Source organism: Pleurodeles waltl, chromosome 8 (assembly GCF_031143425.1).
Source record: "Pleurodeles waltl isolate 20211129_DDA chromosome 8, aPleWal1.hap1.20221129, whole genome shotgun sequence".
Taxonomy (NCBI): Eukaryota; Metazoa; Chordata; class Amphibia; order Caudata; family Salamandridae; genus Pleurodeles; species Pleurodeles waltl.
In genome coordinates, this window is record NC_090447.1 from 516,504,429 (window position 1) to 516,523,886 (window position 19,458).

The 19,458-nt window shown below is 49.2% G+C and overlaps 1 long non-coding RNA gene across 1 annotated transcript in view; it reads right to left on the reverse strand.

The window, feature by feature from the left end:
• LOC138249120 (uncharacterized) overlaps positions 1 to 19,458 on the reverse strand; it is a 49,578-nt gene that overhangs the window by 14,041 nt on the left and 16,079 nt on the right. Inside the window, exon 2 of the long non-coding RNA XR_011194729.1 lies at positions 15,504 to 15,566. This is a non-coding gene — a long non-coding RNA (uncharacterized lncRNA). The remainder of the gene's footprint in view (positions 1 to 15,503; positions 15,567 to 19,458) is intronic.

Genomic DNA, 19,458 nt, shown 5'->3' on the forward strand with positions numbered 1-19,458 from the left:
AATTCTTTGCTACATAATCAGGTTTAGTGTAGGGATATATCCTTTCCAGGGAAAAACGATTCAGATCTTTTTGGAATTTGGCTATTTTTTGCTGGGTTAGGTATTCTTTATATTCATTCATGTTTTTGTTTACCTCCTCCAGTTTCTTTTTGAAGGAGAGAATACTCACACCTGGCTTTCGAAAAATCAGTATCCCTAAAAATCAATGGTCTCACTGAAGCACCCAACAAAATATTCCACAATATGAGCCAAATCAAAATAGAGTCACTGAAGGGCCTCACAGCTGACCCCACCATCATTATAAAACCAGCAGATAAGGGTGGGGCTACAGTGATTCTCCCACAACAAATGTACAGAGACGAGTGTGAGCGACTACTAGGGAATACCAGACACTATAAACGTTTGGCACGTGATCCTACTACTGATGTCCAAGAAGAAATCGCTTTCCTAGTATCTAAAGGGAAAGAAAACAACTGGATTACAGATCATGAGGCATCATTCCTGATACAGACCAATCCGAAAATCCCGTACTTTTATATTTTACCAAAAGTACACAAAGAAAAGATTCCCCCCCCCCGGACGACCCATAGTTTCCGGTCTAGGCTCAGCACTAGAGCCTTTGTCAAAATTCGTGGATTTCTTTCTACAACCACTAGTTAAAAGAATCCCGACCTATCTGAAGGACACCACCCATGTCCTCCTTTTACTGGATTCTATAACCTTTGACAAAACCAAGGAGCTCCTGATTACCCTCGACGTGGAGTCACTATACACCAATATTCCGCAAGAGGCGACCTTGGAAGTGATAAGTGACCTGCTGGAAACTCACATGAATGAATCCCAAACCCCTCCGGGTTTTATCCTGGACTTAGCACATCTCGCTCTCACCAGAAACTACTTTAAATTTGAGGATAGTTTCTTTTTACAGACACAGGGTACATCAATGGGCAGCACATTCGCCCCTAGTCTAGCATGTCTATACGTTGACCATTTTGAAAGACAATTTGTCTTGAATGATGAGAACCCCTACCATGACCAGATCAAACTCTGGAAGCGATACATCGACGATGTACTGCTAATATGGACGGGAAGTAGGGTAGAAGCCCAGGCGTTTGCAGTTTGGCTTAACGGAGCAAACCCTTTCCTCACATTCACAATGAACATAGGCGACAACAAGTTACCTTTCCTAGATTTACTTATCTATGAGAATGATGGAGGGTTAGCCACTGAGGTATACTACAAACCAACGGACTGTAATAATCTGTTACAATATCAGAGCTTCCACCCTCGAGCTCTAAGAGATAACCTCCCGGTTGGGCAGTTCCTACGGTTAAGACGACACTGCTCTTCAGTGATTGACTATCGCAAACATGCAGACAAATTAACTGTGAAGTTACACACCAAAGACTATCCCCCACACCTAGTGAGCAGGGCTTTAAAAAGAGCGCGCAATAATAATAGAGACCAGCTGCTACAGCCCCACGCACCGAAGTCAAATTTGGACAAGATCGTTTGTGTGACCACATTTAATCCTTTATCTAATGAAATTCAAAAGATCATAAAAGACAATTGGAAAATCCTGACTTCAGGTGGCTTACCCTTTGATCCACCACTACACGCGTATAAGAGAGCAAGTAATATACGTGATATGGTGGTCCATACCAGACCAAAGGAGAAACGGCGACCCGCACAGACCACACTCTGGCAATTGGCCCCCCCTGCTGGTCACCACCCATGCGGCAACTGCAGTGTTTGCCCCTTTACCCAAAAATCCACCACCATCAACCTCAACCTTAGAACCCCTTGGGTGCAAAAATCATTTACCAATTGTAACAGCAAAAACGTAATCTACTTAATCAAATGCCCTTGCCCACTTCAGTACGTGGGGATGACCACAAGAAAAGTTAGCATCAGAATTTGTGAGCATAGGAGCACGATCAGGTGCAAACGAGATGCTACTAAACTTACCAGCCATTTCTTACAAAAAAATCATTCCCCAGACGACATGTCATGGACAGTCCTGGAACAATTTTCCCCCTCGACCACCAACATGTCTGAAAAACTTTTTAGGGCTGAGCAACGCTGGATTTGGAGGTTGCACACAGACACCGTTGGATTAAATGATGAGATACCGTGGTTCTCTCTGCAACCCTAGAACCCACTTGAATTTTCTCTGCCCAGAATTTACTGCCCACGGACTTTCTCTTCTCTTCTCTCTTCTTTCTCTCTTTCTCTTTCTCATCTCTTGTATGTTCCTTTCTCCTCCGCTTTTTCTGTTCCCTCCCCCATCCTTTCTTCTGTTCCCCACCTCCCTCCCCTTCTTATTTTCAGTTGCATTTTTGTTATGTTATTTTATTGTATATAGAATTTTTATTTTTATTTTTATCCTTTATTATTTTTTATTATTATTATTTTTATTTTTATTTTCATCTTCATTCTTAAATCTTTCCTCATTTCCATTCTCTCCCCCCTGCCCTTGTTCCCTCCCCGTTCCCCCTCCCTTTGCTCCCTTCCCCTTCCCTTTTTTTCCCCCCCCCCACCCCTTTCCTCTTCCCCCCCTTCCCTTTCTTCCCCCCCCCCTCTTTTCAGTTTGCGCTCCCTAAGCGCACTGAGCCGCCCGTAAGCTCTGTTTCCCGGCGGCTCCCACCGCTGGCCAGCCGCGGGTGCTGCCGGGAAACTACATTTCCCTACAGCACTCGCGGGGCGAGCATCACCGCCAGTAACAGAGTTCTGGCTGACGCGTCCTCGCCCCCATACCGGCATTTCCTTCTACGGGGACAATGGTTTTTCCCCCCGGCGCACGTCCTAGTGGATCTTGATAGGCTCCGGCCCCCGGCACTCTAAAAGCCATTAAGGGCCACTTCGGGCTATGACCATATTTGGAGGGATCACTCCGGACTTCCGGCCCCGCCCCCCTGGGCCGCGACGGTGATTCACATCAGCTGCCATTTGTCCTAATTAAGGCCACTATATCTACCCCTCACCACCAGACCATTGTATCCAAGCGGTCCTGAACGAGAGGTCGGTATAGGCGCACAGAGAGCGCCCACCTTTGATGCAGTGAGTCAGACAGCGTGGGAGACACAGATAAGACATCTCTGTTCCCTTTTTAATTTTTAATTTTGAATTTATTTTTCTTCTTTTATCTTCCCACTCCCCTTTCCCTTCGCTTTTTCCTCTCTCCCTTTTTCCTATTTTCCTTTTTTCTTTTTCTTCCTTCTTCTTTCTTTTTTCTTCTTTTTTCTTCTTGTTCTTTCTCCTTTTTATCTCCTCCTCTCCATCTTGATCTATAATCTTTGCCTCTATTTTCCATTTTTTCTCTTTTTTCCTCTGTCATTGGATCCCCTCTCTCTCTACTCCTTCCCCCTTTTTTCCCTTCTTCTCACTCTCCTCTTCTCCTCTCTTCCCCTCCCCGGCATTCCTTTAACTACCTTTATGATTATCGGTTTTTCCTCTGTTCTTTCTCTTTTTTTCCCCTGGAACCTTAGAGTCTTACTATAAGGGGACACTCCCTCTCCAGGATACCAGAGGCTAGTAGCCTCAACTGTGAGGGTAAGAAATTGTCTTCCCCTCCTAATGCGTACCGTGCATTACCTATCTCGATGCTATTGCGATTTAAATTTTGCAACCAGCACTTCTGCGGCATGCATGAATTTTGACACGTGTGGAGTGGTGTGCTGTGTTTTATTATTCACTATGTTTTGGTCTGTTTTCATCCCTTTTTCTTTAGGTCCTCCCCAGATATTTTCTTGGTTAAGGTAGGCCCTCCCTTCCCTATGTGATTATTTTCACAGTGTTTAAGTAGGAATCACTACAGGGATCCAATGCCCTGATGAATGCCCAGAGACTCTCCATAGCTCCACCATAAGGGCAGAAACATGTCGGCTACCCCATTTTAGACAGGTGACCTTGTGAGTCATTGCTCTCACACTGGTTCCCCATCCTTTTTAACCACACCACACAGGACCCCGATTAAAATTACCCGGGTACCTGAGTAGGTGTTTTTATTTCCCTAGTATAGCTGGATCCCTACTTCCAGGAATAAGATTAATTTACGCACTCCCTCCTGTTCTTTTAACAGTGAGGTCGAGTCCGCCCAGGTGGCACTGTCCTACCTGGGTGGGGCTAGGTGGTCATATGATGAAGCATGACACTATATAGTGTGTGAGACCACCTAGTCCGTAAAGGAAACTTTCCTTTCCTTGGTTTTTCCCCAGCTCCTCTCCTTCCCCCCAGACCGAACACCATTACACAGCCCACCCAATTTTCACCTCTAGTTGAGGACTACGAGTGGTCTAGCGTCACAATTAGTACACTACTGACCCCCCTACTTTATAAACAACCCCGTACTCCCCTTTTTTGTGATTGAGGATTGTATTCTCACCTGTGTTTCACTGGAAATATTGCTGGATCACTGAGTCCCTGTTCTGCATGTCTTCTTCCTCTGCTTCATCCTCATCACTGTCCACAGGCTCCACAGCTGCCACAACACCGCCATCTGGACCATCCTCCTGCAGAAAAGGCACCTGTCGTGGCAAAGCCAAGTTGTGAAGCATACAGCAGGCCACGATGATCTGGGCACACCTTCTTTGGTGAGTAGAATAGGGATCCACCTGTCATGTGGAGGCATCTGAACCTGGCCTTCAGGAGGCCGAAGGTCCGCTCGATCACCCTCATAGTTCGCCCAGGGGCCTCATTGTAGCGTTCCTCTGCCCTGGTCCTGGGACTCCTCACTGGGGTCAGTAGCCATGACAGGTTGGGGTACCCAGAGTCACCTGCAAATGGCGAGGGACAATTGTTAGACACACACTAACCTGTAGGGATAACCCCAGACAACCATTCCCACTGTCTTGCTTCCAGGGGCTCACCTAATAGCCACACACGGTGCCTCTGGAGTTGACCCATCACATAAGGGATGCTGCTATTCCGCAGGATGTAGGCGTCATGCACTGAGCCAGGGAACATGGCATTCACATGGGAGATGTACTGGTCTGCCAAACATACCATCTGTACATTCATAGAATGATATCTCTTCCGGTTTCTGTACACCTGTTCACTCCTGTGGGGGGGGGACCAAAGCCACATGGGTCCCATCAATGGCACCTATGATGTTGGGGATATGTCCCAGGGCATAGAAATCACCTTTCACTGTAGGCAAATCCTCCACCTGAGGGAAAACGATGTAGCTCTGCATGTGTTTCAGAAGGGCAGACAACACTCTGGACAATATGTTGGAAAACATAGGCTGGGACATCCCCGATGCCATGGCCACAGTTGTTTGAAAAGAGCCACTTGCAAGGAAATGGAGCACTGACAGCACCTGCACTTGAGGGGGGATTCCTGTGGGATGGCGGATTGCTGACATCAGGTCTGGCTCCAACTGGGTACACAGTTCCTGGATTGTGGCACGGTCAAACCTGTAGGTGATTATCAAATGTCGCTCCTCCATTGTCGACAGGTCCACCAACGGTCGGTACACCAGAGGATGCCGCCATCTCCTCACATGTCCCAGCGGACGGTGCCTATGAAGGACAACAGCGACCACAGAGTCAAACAACTTAGAGGTACGTACCCACAGTTTACACAGAACACCAATCATACACAAAAGGTGGCCTGTATGTGTGTTGAGACTAGGCCTAGGTATCTGTTACGCAGTTGAAAATGAGGCCATGTGGGCCCCTGAAATGGCGGCTGCCTGACCTCTAAACTGGGACAATGGGATGTGAGCTAACTGCGCTTGCGTTGTACACCGTCGCGGTAGGCGGTCGGAGACCGCGGCGCAATGCTGCATTGGTTAACATTGGACCCTATGGGTCCCAGGAGCCAATGACGATGTACGCCGGCGGTGATGGTACGCACCGCCGCGGACGTGACAGCTATTTTCTATCACTTCAATCACTCGGTACCTGATCTTCGACAGGAGAGGACCTACATTGCAAGTGCTGCTGTGACCTCGGTCTGGAAGAGACAATGGCTCGTGCGTCTGGGGAAAGGGCTCCTGCCTTCACATCGGAGGAGTTGAAGAAGCTCGTTGATGGGGTCCTCCCCCAGTACACGCTACTCTACGGTCCTCCAGACAAACAGGTAAGTACACAGGGAGCATGTTGTATGGGCTATGCCTGTGTGGAGAGGGCTGGATGTAAGAAGGAAGGGGAGAGAGTGCTGCGTGCATGTAAGACGGTGAGTGCACGTGCATCATGGCAAGGGTAGGGATGGGGGCCACTCACTTTGACGGTGCAGTTGGTAATGACTTCTCTTCCTCCCCTGTACATTTCATGTAGGTCAGCGCCCACCAGAAATAAGATATTTGGCGTGCCATCGCCAAGGACGTCCGGACCCTGGGGGTCTACCACAGACGGAGCACCCACTGCCAGAAAAGATGGGAGGATATTCGCCGCTGGAGCAAGAAGACGGCAGAGGCTCAGCTGGGGATGGCCTCCCAATGTGGGAGGGGTGCCCGTCGAACCATGACCCCCCTGATGTTCAGGATCCTGGCGGTGGCCTACCTGGAGTTGGATGGGTGCTTGAGGGCATCACAGCAGACACAAGGGGTGAGTAAACTCATTCAGCTCACTTTGCACGCAGTGGAGTTGTCTGGGTGGGGGAGGAGGGCTGTGGGTTTCCCTAGGCCAGGGCAAGTTCCGTAGGCTAGGCCCCTCCGTAAGGCATGGCCCTGTGGCCCCCCACCCCACCTCTGTAGAGTGCCAAGTACAGCTATTCATGCCCCTGTGTCATCTATGTGTGCATAGCCTTGTAGGCCTTTTCCCAGGAATTGCACTGTGGAGCCCAAGAGCGCGGCGTAGTGCAGGGGGCCTCTGTGTCTGTCTTGTCTGCCAACGGTAGCGGTAATCCATGCACTCAACATGTCTTTCTTCTGTCTCCCCTCCCCTTTTTGTGGTCTTCCTGTTCTTGTGTGCATTAGCATCATCAGGCGGAGGAGCAGTGGCACCCGAGCACGAGGGAGCTGCATCCCACATGGCCCTGGAGGGCGAGACTACGGACTCGGAATTCACCAGTGGGACGGAGGGCGAGGGGAGCTCCACGGCGGGGACAGGAGCTGACACCAGCGACACGGACTCGTCCTCTGATGAGAGCTCCCTTGTGGTGGCGGCAACATCTGTGCCCCCGCGTCTACAGGTACAGCGGCCACCCCCCCTACCAGCACCGCCCCCCCATCAGCCCCTCAGCCTTCGCCCCGTGCCCACTCACCCAGGAGGGTGGGCATCACCTTCGCCCCAGGCACCTCAGGCACTGCCCCAGTCACCACTGCTGCCCTCAGTGAGGAGGCCATTGACCTCCTCAGGTCACTCATTGTTGGGCAGTCTACCATTTTGAATGCCATCCAGGGTATAGAAAGGCAGTTGCAAAAAACTAATGCATTCCTGGAGGGCATTCATTCTGGTCAGGCGGCCCTTCACCGAGCTTTTCAAACTCTGGCCTCAGCACTGATGGCAGCCATTGTCCTTGTCTCTAGCCTCCCCCCTCCAACTTCCTCCACCCAGACCCAATCCCCTGTACCTCTGCCTATCCCAAGCACACCATCAGACCAGCCTGCACATACCTCACCACACAAGGGAAGCTCAGGCAAACATAAGCACCACACATCCCACAGGAACTCACGCAAGCAACACACACATGCAGACACACCAACATCCACTACCTCCACTGTGTCCCCCTCCTCCTCGTCTCCCTCCTCCCTCCCAGTCTTGTCTACACCTACACATGCACTACCTCTACAGCCACTACGTTCCTCACCAGCACACCCACCAGCACACCCCGCTCACGTGCAGTCACCACCCCCACTACCATTCACACGTCCCCTGTGTCCTCTCCAAGTGTGCCTGTGACGCCCCCTCCCAAGATACACAAACGCAGGCACACACCCACCCAACAGCCATCCACCTCACAACAGCCTCCAGCCCATGCACCTGCACCCAAAGTCACCAAACGTACACCTCCTACTACCACCACCTCTTCCTCCACTCCCAAACCCCCTCCAGCTACCCGTCCCAGTATGTCCAAAAGAATTTTCCTGTCCAGCCTTGACCTTTTTCCCACACCGCCCCCACCCCGTCCATCTCATAGGTCCCGAAGTAGCACCTCTGCCACAACATCTACCGGACCAGTGGTGCCTGTTGTCACAGGTATGTGGAGTGCACTGGCCACCAGGACAGCCAGTGTGGCACGGAGCCACAGCACAGCCAGTCCCCCCCCCTGTGAAGCATCACAAGTTGGCCAGTGCCTGGCGGGAGAGGGGGAAGACTCCAGCCACCAAAGCCGCTCCCAGGGGTCCCGGTGGGAGTGTGGAGTCAGCTGTTACACCTCCCAAGGTGAGGAAGGGCCACAGGAAACCCGGCAAGTCTGGGAAGAGCTGCACGGCGGAGAAGACCGCCATCATCCCCGCTGCCCAGGAGACCACCGCCAGCCCCAGCCCAGGAGGGCCCCGCCAGCCCCATCCCAGCTGCCCAGGAGGGCCCCGCCAGCCAAAGCCCAGCTGCCCAGGAGGGCCCGCCAGCCCCAGCCCAGCTGCCTAGGAGGCCACCGCCAGCCCCAGCCCAGCTGCCCGTGAAGGCCCCACCAGCCCCAGCCCAGCTGGCCAGGAGGGCCCCGCCAGCCCCAGCCCAGCTGGCCAGGAGGGCCCCGCCAGCCCCAGCCCAGCTGCCCAGGAGGCCACCGCCAGCCCCAGGCCAGCTGCCCAGGAGGTCACCGCCAGCACAAGCCCCACTGGGCCATGAAGGACCGCCAGCACAAGCACCGCTGGGCCATGAAGGACCGCCTTCACAAGCCCCGCTGGGCCATGAAGGAACACCAGCACAAGCACCGCTGGGCCATTAAGGACCGCCAGCACAAACCCCGCTGGGCCATGAAGGACCGCCAGCACAAACCCTGCTGGGCCATGAAGTACCGCCAGCACAAGCACCGCTGAACAGGGCACCGCCAACTCAAGCGCCACTGAACAGGGCACCGCCAACTCAAGCACCGCTGAACAGGGCACCGCCAAATCAAGCACCGCTGAACAGGGCACCACCAACTTAAGCACCGCTAGCCCATGAGCAGCAGGGGCACTGACGCAACTGGGTCCGTCACGGGGTGAGTGATGCACTCTGGGCACCAGTTCCCCTCCAGAACAAGTGGAGAGATCCATCCACTACCTCTGTCCTTCACAGGATGAAGCACTCTGGGCACCAGTCCCCCTCCAGAACCAGTGGAGAGATCCATCCACTACCTCTGTCCTTCACAGGAGGAAGCACTCTGGGCACCAGTCCCCCTCCAGAACCAGTGGAGACTGTTATCCATTTGAGCGACTGTGGCTTTGCACTTCCCAGGATTGAACAGTGGGCAAGCCACCCACTGTATAGACTTGAGAGACTGTGGCTTTGCACTCCCCTGGATTGAACAGTGGGCAACCCACCCACTGTAGAGACTTGAGAGACTGTGGCTTTGCACTCCCCTGGATAATTCAGTGGGAAAGCCACCCACTGTATAGACTTGAGAGACTGTGGCTTTGCACTCCCCAGGATTGAACAGTGGGCAACCCACCCACTGTAGAGACTTGAGAGACCGAGCTTTGCACTCCCCAGGATAATGTAGTGGGCAACCCACCCACTGGAGAGACTTGAGAGACTGTGGCTTTGCACTCCCCAGGATTGAACAGTGGGCATTGAGCACCCTCGTGGATCTGGCGCCGTGCACTCATCCGGCTGAGGTGCCCCCCCTTCCCTTCCCCCTGAGGTGCCTGTTGTATTTCTATCTGCTGGCCCTGCAGTGTTCTCTCTGTTTTGATTGGGTATCGAGCGTGGGCCTCGCCCATGCATTTTGGGCCCAGTGGTCCACAGACTATAAATGGAGCAATACCTGGAATTGTATTATTGGTGTATATATTTGTTTATAGTGCATATATATTTTTGAGTACTGGATTTTAATAGATTACAATGGTTACACTCATTTCCTTTTGTCTTTGCATTCTTCCGGGGGACTTGGGGGGTGTAACTGTAATGTATCAACATGTATTAGTGTGTGTGTTGTAGTGGGTGAGGGTGGGGGTGGAGGTGTTGCGTGTGTGTGTCCTTGTTTTTGCCTCCCCCCTCCCCTGTGTCGTAGGTGCAGTACTCACTGTGGTCTTCGCCGCCGGCGTTCGTGCTCCTGGTAGAGGAGCAGGAAGACTATCGCAGGTAGAATTTGGAGTTCCGGTTCCATGGTTTCCTCGTTCCTCGTGGGGTGTGTAGAGGTGAGCGTTTTTCCTTTGGAATTCCTGTTTCTGCCGTGTTTTTATCCGCAGTGAATCCGCCCCGGAAAAGGTGGCGGATTGGCCTGTCATAATAGTGTGGGCGGTACATTGTCTCCCGCCTGTCTGTTGGCGGTGACCGCCAAGCTGTTTGTTTCTACTGCCGTGGCGGTCGGAGTGTTAAAGTGGCTGTCTCTGTTGGCGGTTTCCGCCACGGTCATAATTCCAATTTTTTTACCGCCGGCCTGTTGGCGGTCTTACCACCGCTTTAACACCGTCTGCCAGGGTTGTAATGACCCCCTAATTTTCCTAACATTTCTATGATAGAAAGTTCTGGAACCTGTGGGACACCACAAACTTCCTTCCACCCGGCATTCCCCCCAAGTTTCCCAGTAAAAATGGTACCTCACTTTTTTGTGTAGAACTAGTGGCCGTGACAGGAAAAGGTCAGAAATGCAACATGGACACATCACATTTTTCCACCGAAAACTGACTTTTTTTTCCAATGTATGTAGCTCTAGATTTTGGACCCTACCTCAGCTGGCACCTAGAGAAACCTAGCCAACCTACATATATTTGAGCACTAGACACCTAGGGTATCCAGGGTGGAATGACTTGTGTGTCTCTCACCCTGTTTTATTACCCAGAATCCCTTACAGACTTCAAACATTGACTAAAGAACATGTTTTCCCCACAGTTCTGTGATAGAAAGTTCTGGAATCTGTGGAGAGTCACACACTTCCTTCAACCTGGCATTCCCCTAAGTCTCATGATAAAAACTTATGTTGGTAGACCTAGTGACCGCAACAGGAAACAGCCCAAAATGCAACATGTATGCAGCACATTTTTCCACCAAGAACTGACCCTCTTTATCCGATGTGGGTACCTCTAGATTTTGGACCCTAGCCTGGCTGGCACCTAGGGCAACGCAGCCAACCCATACATGTTTTAACATTAGACAAGTAGGGGAATCCAGGATGGGCTGACTTGCGTGGCACTCATCACGTTTTGTTACCCAGAATCCCTTGCACACCTCAAACTTTGACTAAAAAAAACAAGTTTTCCCCATATTTCTGTGATGGAAAGTTCTGGAATCTGCGGGGACACACAAACTACCTTCCAGCCAGCATTTCGTCAAAGTCTCCTGATAAAAATGGTACTTCACTTGTGTAGCAGGGCCTTGTTCTTGCAGCAGAACAAATCAAACCAAGGTGAATGAGGGTCCCTTTGCGAGAACTCCCATTGATGTTAGGGGCATATTTATATTCTGTTTGCACTGAATGTGCATCAGAAATGTTGACGCACATTCGGCGCAAACCGTGCACCACATTTAAACTTTGACGCCCGAGCCAGCGGACACCAAAATTCCTCTGTGTGCGTAATTTTTTGGATGGGGGAAACCGCCATGCGTTAATGATATGCAAGGTAGGCATTCACGCCCAAAAAATAACTTTAAGGCCTGTGCGCCTTATTTATACTCCTGCGTCATTTTGACGCACAGGAGGGTACGGGCCTTAAAAAAAGCACACAGCCTGATGTGTGCCGTTTTTTATCGCCTGGGTGAGGGCAGGCGCTTAGGGACCTGTGGGCTCACTTCCATGGTCTCCGACCATGGAAGGAGTCCAGAGGTGCCCTTCCCTGCCCCCAGGGACACCCCATGACACCCTCGCCCACCACTGGAGGACACCCATGGATGGGGGACCCATCCCAGGTAAGTTGAGGTAAGTATTATTATTATTTTTTTTAAGTGGCATGGGGGGCTTGACTCCTGTCTTTGCTAAGACAGGAATCATTTCAATGGGGGTTGTGCGTCAAAAAATGGCGCAAGTCCGCTTTGAGGCATAATTTTTGCCTCAAACCTGACTTGCACCATTTTTTGATGCACAACCCCCATTTTCCCCTACGCCGGCGCCACCTGGTTTGAGTCATTTTTTTTTACTCTGACCAGTCCGCAGTGCCGGCTAATGTCATTCCTTAAATAAGGCGCCTGCATGGCACGTAGGAATGGCGTTAGCCGGCGGTAAAAATTTTGACGCAAACCAACGCCCACGCTGGTTTTCGTCAAAAAGTATAAATATGGGCCCTGTCACGGGCACTAGACCCAACCACACAAGTGGGGCAGTATAATTATTGGGACAGGTGAGGAAAAGCAGGGTAGTAGAAAGTCAAGGAAAATGTGTGAGTTTAGACACATTTAGAGGTCTGCAGGGCAGTGTGGGTGATAAACATTGTTGGGATGCAAAGGAGGCACACCACCCTGTACTTCCCTCGTTGTCTAGTTTGCGAAAATATCTAGAGTTGGTAGATTTTCCCTCCTACAGACAATGTACAACCTGGCAGAAAATGACAGAAAAGACAACTATTACTGCACAACTATCTATTCCTCAAGTACACACACATACTGGTAGGACTTGGCACAAGGGTGAGTGAAAGGTTCAAAATGTAAATTTTATTAACAAGAAAGTTCACAAAAATGAAATACACTGTCAGTAATTGAAAGGTAAAAAAATTAAAGCAATGACTCACAGCTTGTGAGCTGTAAAGCCGCAACAAGGCACCAACTGCATTACAGGCCTTTCACACACATTTCATGCATGACACATTCAAGTCTATTCACACTGCCAGCCGTAGGCCCAGCACATTACACTCACATCAACAGACAGCGCCATTCAAGGGCCCATCACTTTCAAATGCCCACATGACTGCCACAGCAATCACACCGGCTGGTAGCTGATGGAGTGTGTGGACTGTCATTTGGCTAGCAGTGTCTGTAGTGACCAGCAGCAAGCCACTACTCTCACACAGCCAGCCAAATGCTACCTGACACACACTGCCATTCAAGTGCCATTCCATATACACTGCCACCCAAGCACCAGTCCACGCACACCACCAGCCAAGCACCAGGCCACGCACACCGCCAGCCAAGCGCTGTCCATCCACACTACCAGCCAACCCCCAGTTCACACAAAGCGCCAACCAAGTGCCAGTTGGCGCACACCACCAGCCAATCCCCAACCTGCGCATACCAACATAAATTTTTTTTTTTTACAAAAAAGAAAACACAGGCCAATTGGAAGAAGATGCAAAACTGTAACTATAAACAAAACACCTCTAATTAAATACATCACACTAATGCCAACAGTAAAATCCGAACAAAAAATATAAAATGACACAAACCAGTATGCTCACTTTTACTCTCACGGTTGCTTCCATAATTCCGTTGCATGTGATACAGTTTAAAAAATGTGGGCACACATAGCCCAGGATTAAAGGGCAGTACACACGACTCCTCTGCACACCTCTTTGGACACAGACTCTACATCTCCTACAGGGATAATTTTTTGGGGGCATGGGAAGAATGTAATCAGGAAAGTTGCAAGCTTTCAGTCTAGCCACATCCTCCACTACTCCAACCCTAGGAACACTTGCCTGTTCCACTTCAATAAGGCTGCCTATCACAAAGTGCTGAAAATGAACAAATGTCATCTTTGAATATACACAACAATCCTTGAATAAAACAAAAACATTGGAAGTTTCTAAATGGAACAAATGGATAGCCAACTTCTTATACCAAATGTAAGCCTTATGAACAACAGTGTAAGGATCTACCCTATCTACACCATCCATGTGCCTATTGTCTAAAATGCACACAGGTTTGCACTCTTCGGCAACCTGACCCCTGTCACAGGTGAAGTACTTTCATCATGAATGGTTGTCAGTATGTGGACATCTCTCCTGTCTACAAATGTCACAGCTAGAAGTTCATCACTACACAAGGCACTGCTGTGGCCCCTCTGAAGCTTTTTATATGCAACTCTTTAGGGTAACCTTTATGGTTAGGGCAGATTGTGCCACAAGCAACAGCATTCACTTTGAACAATTCCCTGTCTAATTGCACACCAGCTAGAAGTTACCTACTTATAAAAGGTGACCTTTGTTTAAAATTCCTCTACCAACTTCCCACGCAATTTTGCCACTAACTCAAAAAGTGGATGGACAACAAGGGGGGGGGGGGTGGGGTCAATAGTGGAATTCCTACCAGTTTACAGCTACAAATTCTAGAGTTTTCAGGTAATACTCTCTGACAGCATACATATCTTAATTCCATAACGTGCCCTTTTGCTAGGAATGTACTGCCTAAAAATGAAACAGCCCTTTATCGGGACTAAAGACTCATCCACAACTATGGGGGGTAATTACAACTTTGGAGGAGGTGTTAATCCGTCCCACCAGGATATAATGGACTCGTAATACAGCTGGTGGTATATCCGTCACTTTACCGTCACTTTTGGGACGGATTAACACCTCTTCCAAAGTTGTAATAACCCCCCACGTCTTTTTCTGGAACCTAGATCTCTGAAAACCAATCTCCAAAATGGTCAAGGACAGGCCAAACCTTAAAGAGACAGTTACAATCCGGGTAACCTTGTAGCAATGTTGGAGCATTACCAACTAGATGCAGCATCCAAAGCAGAAGCAAATACCGATCATGATTTATGGTTGCAGAAAATACAGCCACTCTCATCAAAGGACTAGTAGACCAATATGAAGACAGCAATGGCTTCCCTATCAAGCCCATCAAAAAAGTTAAACCCAAGAACTTCTTCAACTCATCCAGATTTGTGTCCACTGGGCAGCTCTACAGTAGAGTGGGGCTTATGTCTGGCACTGTTGTCCCTCAAATACTGGTCAGCATACAAACTAGTCTGTTCAACAATCTTATCCAAAAAGAAATTATCCATAAACAACTGAAGAAATTTATAGGCAAAAAGTTTTCAGTATTCACTCCACACCATGCAACACCAGTAAAGGCGGGCAACACTGGCTGCACCATATTTGAAGCAACTCAAAGTGCACCACTTACAATAAGAAGCCTTTCAGCCAAAGGCTGCAATCCTGCTGCACTATTGCTGCATCAGTGCCCTCTAAAAGGGACACTTCATCCGCACTGAGAGTGGCTTAATCATCAGATGATTCCTCCTGGCCAGACATTTCACTGCCAGAATGTTATGTCAGTCTCATAATTATGGAGAGAGGTTGTTTCGAAAAGCATACCAAAAACCTGCTGAGCTGTAATCCTGCGATTTTCCATAATCCTTACTAATCAAAGTAACATGACACATACATCAGCAATAATGAACATTCTCTGAAATATGTAATAAACATACTGTGGCTTTATCAAATAGAAAATAAATACTGGCATGTAGTAATCTGGAAGAAAAAGTCAAACAATACAAAGCACACAAAAATCTATAAACTTGAATACAATACCACTCACTTGCCAGAGACAGCTAGACTCAGGTTTATCTGCACAGACACAGCAATCACCAACAATATCCCACTAGAAAGGGAAAACAAAAGAAAATTACATGCAAGGCAATACAATGGACATGGTGCACAAATCCAAGGAGAATTTCACACACAATAAAACAGAAGCTAAATGTGTTGCTTTTATTACACTATTTATTTTTTAAAAACGTATTCATGCAGGGCAATGATACTCATTTGAGGTAAGCAGTACAAAAAACGTGTTCATACCAAAGACATGCAACTACACACACTGCAGGAGTTGCAGCAAAGAAAAACAAAAGCTTTGCACTAGATTAAAAAGAAGAAATAAAACATTACAATCGCAAATTCAATGATGACCAGAAATATAACAGTTAATATTATAAAACACTATGACATCTGCCCATCACCATCCAAGCGCCTGTCCACACACACCGCCAGGTAAGCACAGTCCACACACACCACCAGGCATGCACCACTCAACGCACACTTCCAGTCAAGCGCTAGCCCACACACACCACCAGCAAAGCGCGAGTCCACACACAGCCAGTCAAATCCCAGTACATGCAGACCGTTAGCTGTACTCCAGTTCACACGCACCCAGAAACTTTCCTGTGGCCTAGTGGTTTCCTGTGCCCCTTGGGGGCCAATATGCCTACAAATATGGCTGATCTATTCTCATGGGGGACAGAAGCGGCCATAAAACATACTGCTGTAAAGGGAAGCGACCGTCGCCTAAGGGCCCGCTCCACAACTAAATAAATAAAATCACTGGTGTCTAGTGGCTTTCTGAGATGGGCCTAAAAATATGGCCAATCTGCCCCCAAGGGGGACAAAAACAGCCAAAATAAATGCCCAAATAAAAGGGGAGTGACCCTTGCTAAAGGGGCAGCTACCTGACATATACATAAATAAAAAGCCAGGTGTCTAGTGGCTTTCTGAGATGGGCCTAAAAATATGGCCGATCTGCCCCTAAGGGGGTCAAAAGCAGCCAGAATACATGCCCAAATAAAACTGTAGCAACCCTTGCCAAAAGGGGCAGCTCATTGACATATACATAAATAAAATCCCTCGGGTCCTTTTACACATAGATGCACTTTTTTCTGTTTGCACCACAGGTGCACTGGGTGCATACAGAGAAAGTGCACCCTATTACACTAAATGCACTGCTCACAGGACAGCCGCAAACTTGTGCTTATCACAGGGCAGCACATTCAAGTAAGACACAGAGAGGCTTTGAAGCAGCCACTCTGTGATTCACTGTGCAGGCTGCAACCCGCTTGCACTTTTAAGGGGGATTACAGATCCCCTTGCAGACGGGTGTAGTGAGTGACTACACTTGCCTGCAAGGAGATGTCTGAGGGGCTCTATAGGACTCCCTTACCCCCTCCTTGCAAAGGGCTGCCATCAGGTGGTGCACTGACAGTGCCCCACCTTTTAGGTGCTGCACTGGCAGTGCATTCCCGGACAGCTTCTTTGCCTCTGCTCTTGCGTCTACAATACGGAGCAGGCACAGAGGCAAAGGGATTCCATCATTTACATGACCACACCCCATGCAAATGAGGGAACACTCTTTGGTGATAGTGCTGGTGCCATATGTGCAGCAGTGTTATCTGTATTACAGAAAGGGACACACAAGTGCCTGCAGCCCTTTCTGTAATACCAAAGTGCACTTTGTATAATACGGCCCCAGGTGTCTAGTGGCTTTCTGCCCCTTTGGGGGTGGATGGGCGTAAAAATATGGCTGTTCTGTCCCCAAGAGGGGGCAGAAATGGGCAAAATACGTGCCCCAGTAAAGGGGAGCAACCTTTGTCCAAGGAGCTACTCTCCAACATGCCCAAATAAATAAATCTCTGGCGGCTAGGGGCTTCTACCCCTCTTGGCGGCAGATCAGGCTAAAAATATGGCTAATCTGCTCCAAAGGGGAGCAGAACTGGGCAAGCTATATGCCCCCTAACAAAGGGGAGCAGGCCTTGCCCAAAGGGCTGCTCTCCAACATGCCCAAGTTAATAACTCCCTGATGGCTAGTGGCTTCGGCCCCCCTTGGGGGCAGATCAGGCAAAAAAAATGTCCAGTCTGCCCCTAGTAGTGCAGAAACGACCAAAATATATGCCCCCTAACAAAGGCGAATAACCCTTGCCCAAGGGGCCACTCCCCAACATGTCCAAATCTATAATTCCCTAGTGGCTAAAAATATGGCCAATCTGCCCCCAGGGGGGGCAATAAACAGTCAAAATATAGACCCCCTAAAGGGGAGCGACCCTTGTTCAAGGGGCCGCTTCCCAAAACAAAAAACCTCCCAAAAATCCCTGGTGACTTACTTGGCAGTACTGCTGCACAATTACGATCCCACTCTCAATTGTGCAGCAAGAATGCACTTCAAAGAGACACCAGGGGAAAGGAAAAACTCTTTCCATTCCTGCTGGTGCCTCTTTGCAGCCCCCCACCCCTCCCAGGAGTAAAACTCACCTGCTTTCTTCTCCTGGCGCTGGAAGCAAACGACTTCCAGCGCCTCCTGCCTGCTCTGATGACGCTGGTGTGTGGTGTGCATGCTGACTTCATTAGATCGCCGGGGGAGGGGGCAGGTGTGGCAGTATAAGTGCTTCCACTGCTATTTCTGGTGGAGCCATATTACGGGCTGGTCCACGGGGAGCCCCAGCACTTCCCCGTGGGTGGGTGCTAGAGTGACTTGGAGCCATCCTGCGCACACGTCCATGGTGTTCATGGACAGCTCCAATCCATCCGACGCACACAAAGGGTTAAAGCCATAACGAGCATTCAGGATTTGTCCATCTTCTGTAAAGGTTTGTCTTTGTTGACATTGAGTAGGAACACCTTGGTAATAAAAAAGAGAGCCCTGTCATGTCTCCTATTTTTCTTTGAGTCCTCCCACTATACTTAGCCAAGGGTATTTTCCATGAAGTCAGTGGCACTCCTGTTGGACTTCATATGCATGTGCGTAGACATAAAACCTTTTAGGTAAATTGCAGCTCCCCATCACTGGGGGAGGGCTGAGTGCGTCAGACATGGAACTGTGCTATTTAGCCTCTCTGCCTCTGTGGGTGGCAAAATAGCTACAGGAACTTGATAATCCAGTAACATGCTATGTAAGTAATTTTAGCACAATTATCTGCACCACAATGAAAATACGACAATCTTCCTGCGTTGGTAGAAGCACTTAGACACTATTACTAACACAAGGGGGACCCTATTTGCTAGATTTTCTACTCTGGTCTTTACCCATCTTTGAAACACTGGCTGGCTGTACTGACCTAGAGACGTGTGAACACTAAAGGGCCTCGTTGTTGGCGATAAGCTCCCTGTGGGGCAGTTCTTGACATTTAACGCATTGACACATGTGTTTAGACAGACATGGAACATTGCTCCTGACTTGCCGCAGCCGCACTCATTATTATCCATGCTACAAACAGTGGGGCAGATCAGGTGAGCAGTAACACCGCTATCCATGCAATGTTGGCTGTGGCTAAAATGGATTAAAGTGCTCAAGCATAGAAAGGTGGATTCTGTGGAAGGGATTAATGTATGGTGAGTTCCACTCTGCGCTAGGATACCTGAAATTGATTCAGCACAATATATTACACCACAAACATCCTACGCAGCACTGCCTACACAAAATCATCAGTTCCTGGCACATGCCCAGCTGTCGAGCTTCACATTCTGACCTAGTGCACATGTTCTGGACTTGTCCCTTCATAAAGCTCTACTGGACTGACGTACTCACGTACACAGAAGAAATACCAAGAACAACAATTGCTGGTGAGCCCAAGGTTAGTCTACTGGGGCTGTTGTTTAGAACAAAGTGTAATTAAATGGGTTGTGAATTCATTGATCTTGCCCCACTCCTAACTAAGACAATTGCTGTATCATGGAGAAGTGTTCATGAACTGCAGATCCTATTTTGGAAGAGAGAACTCTAAGTAGGC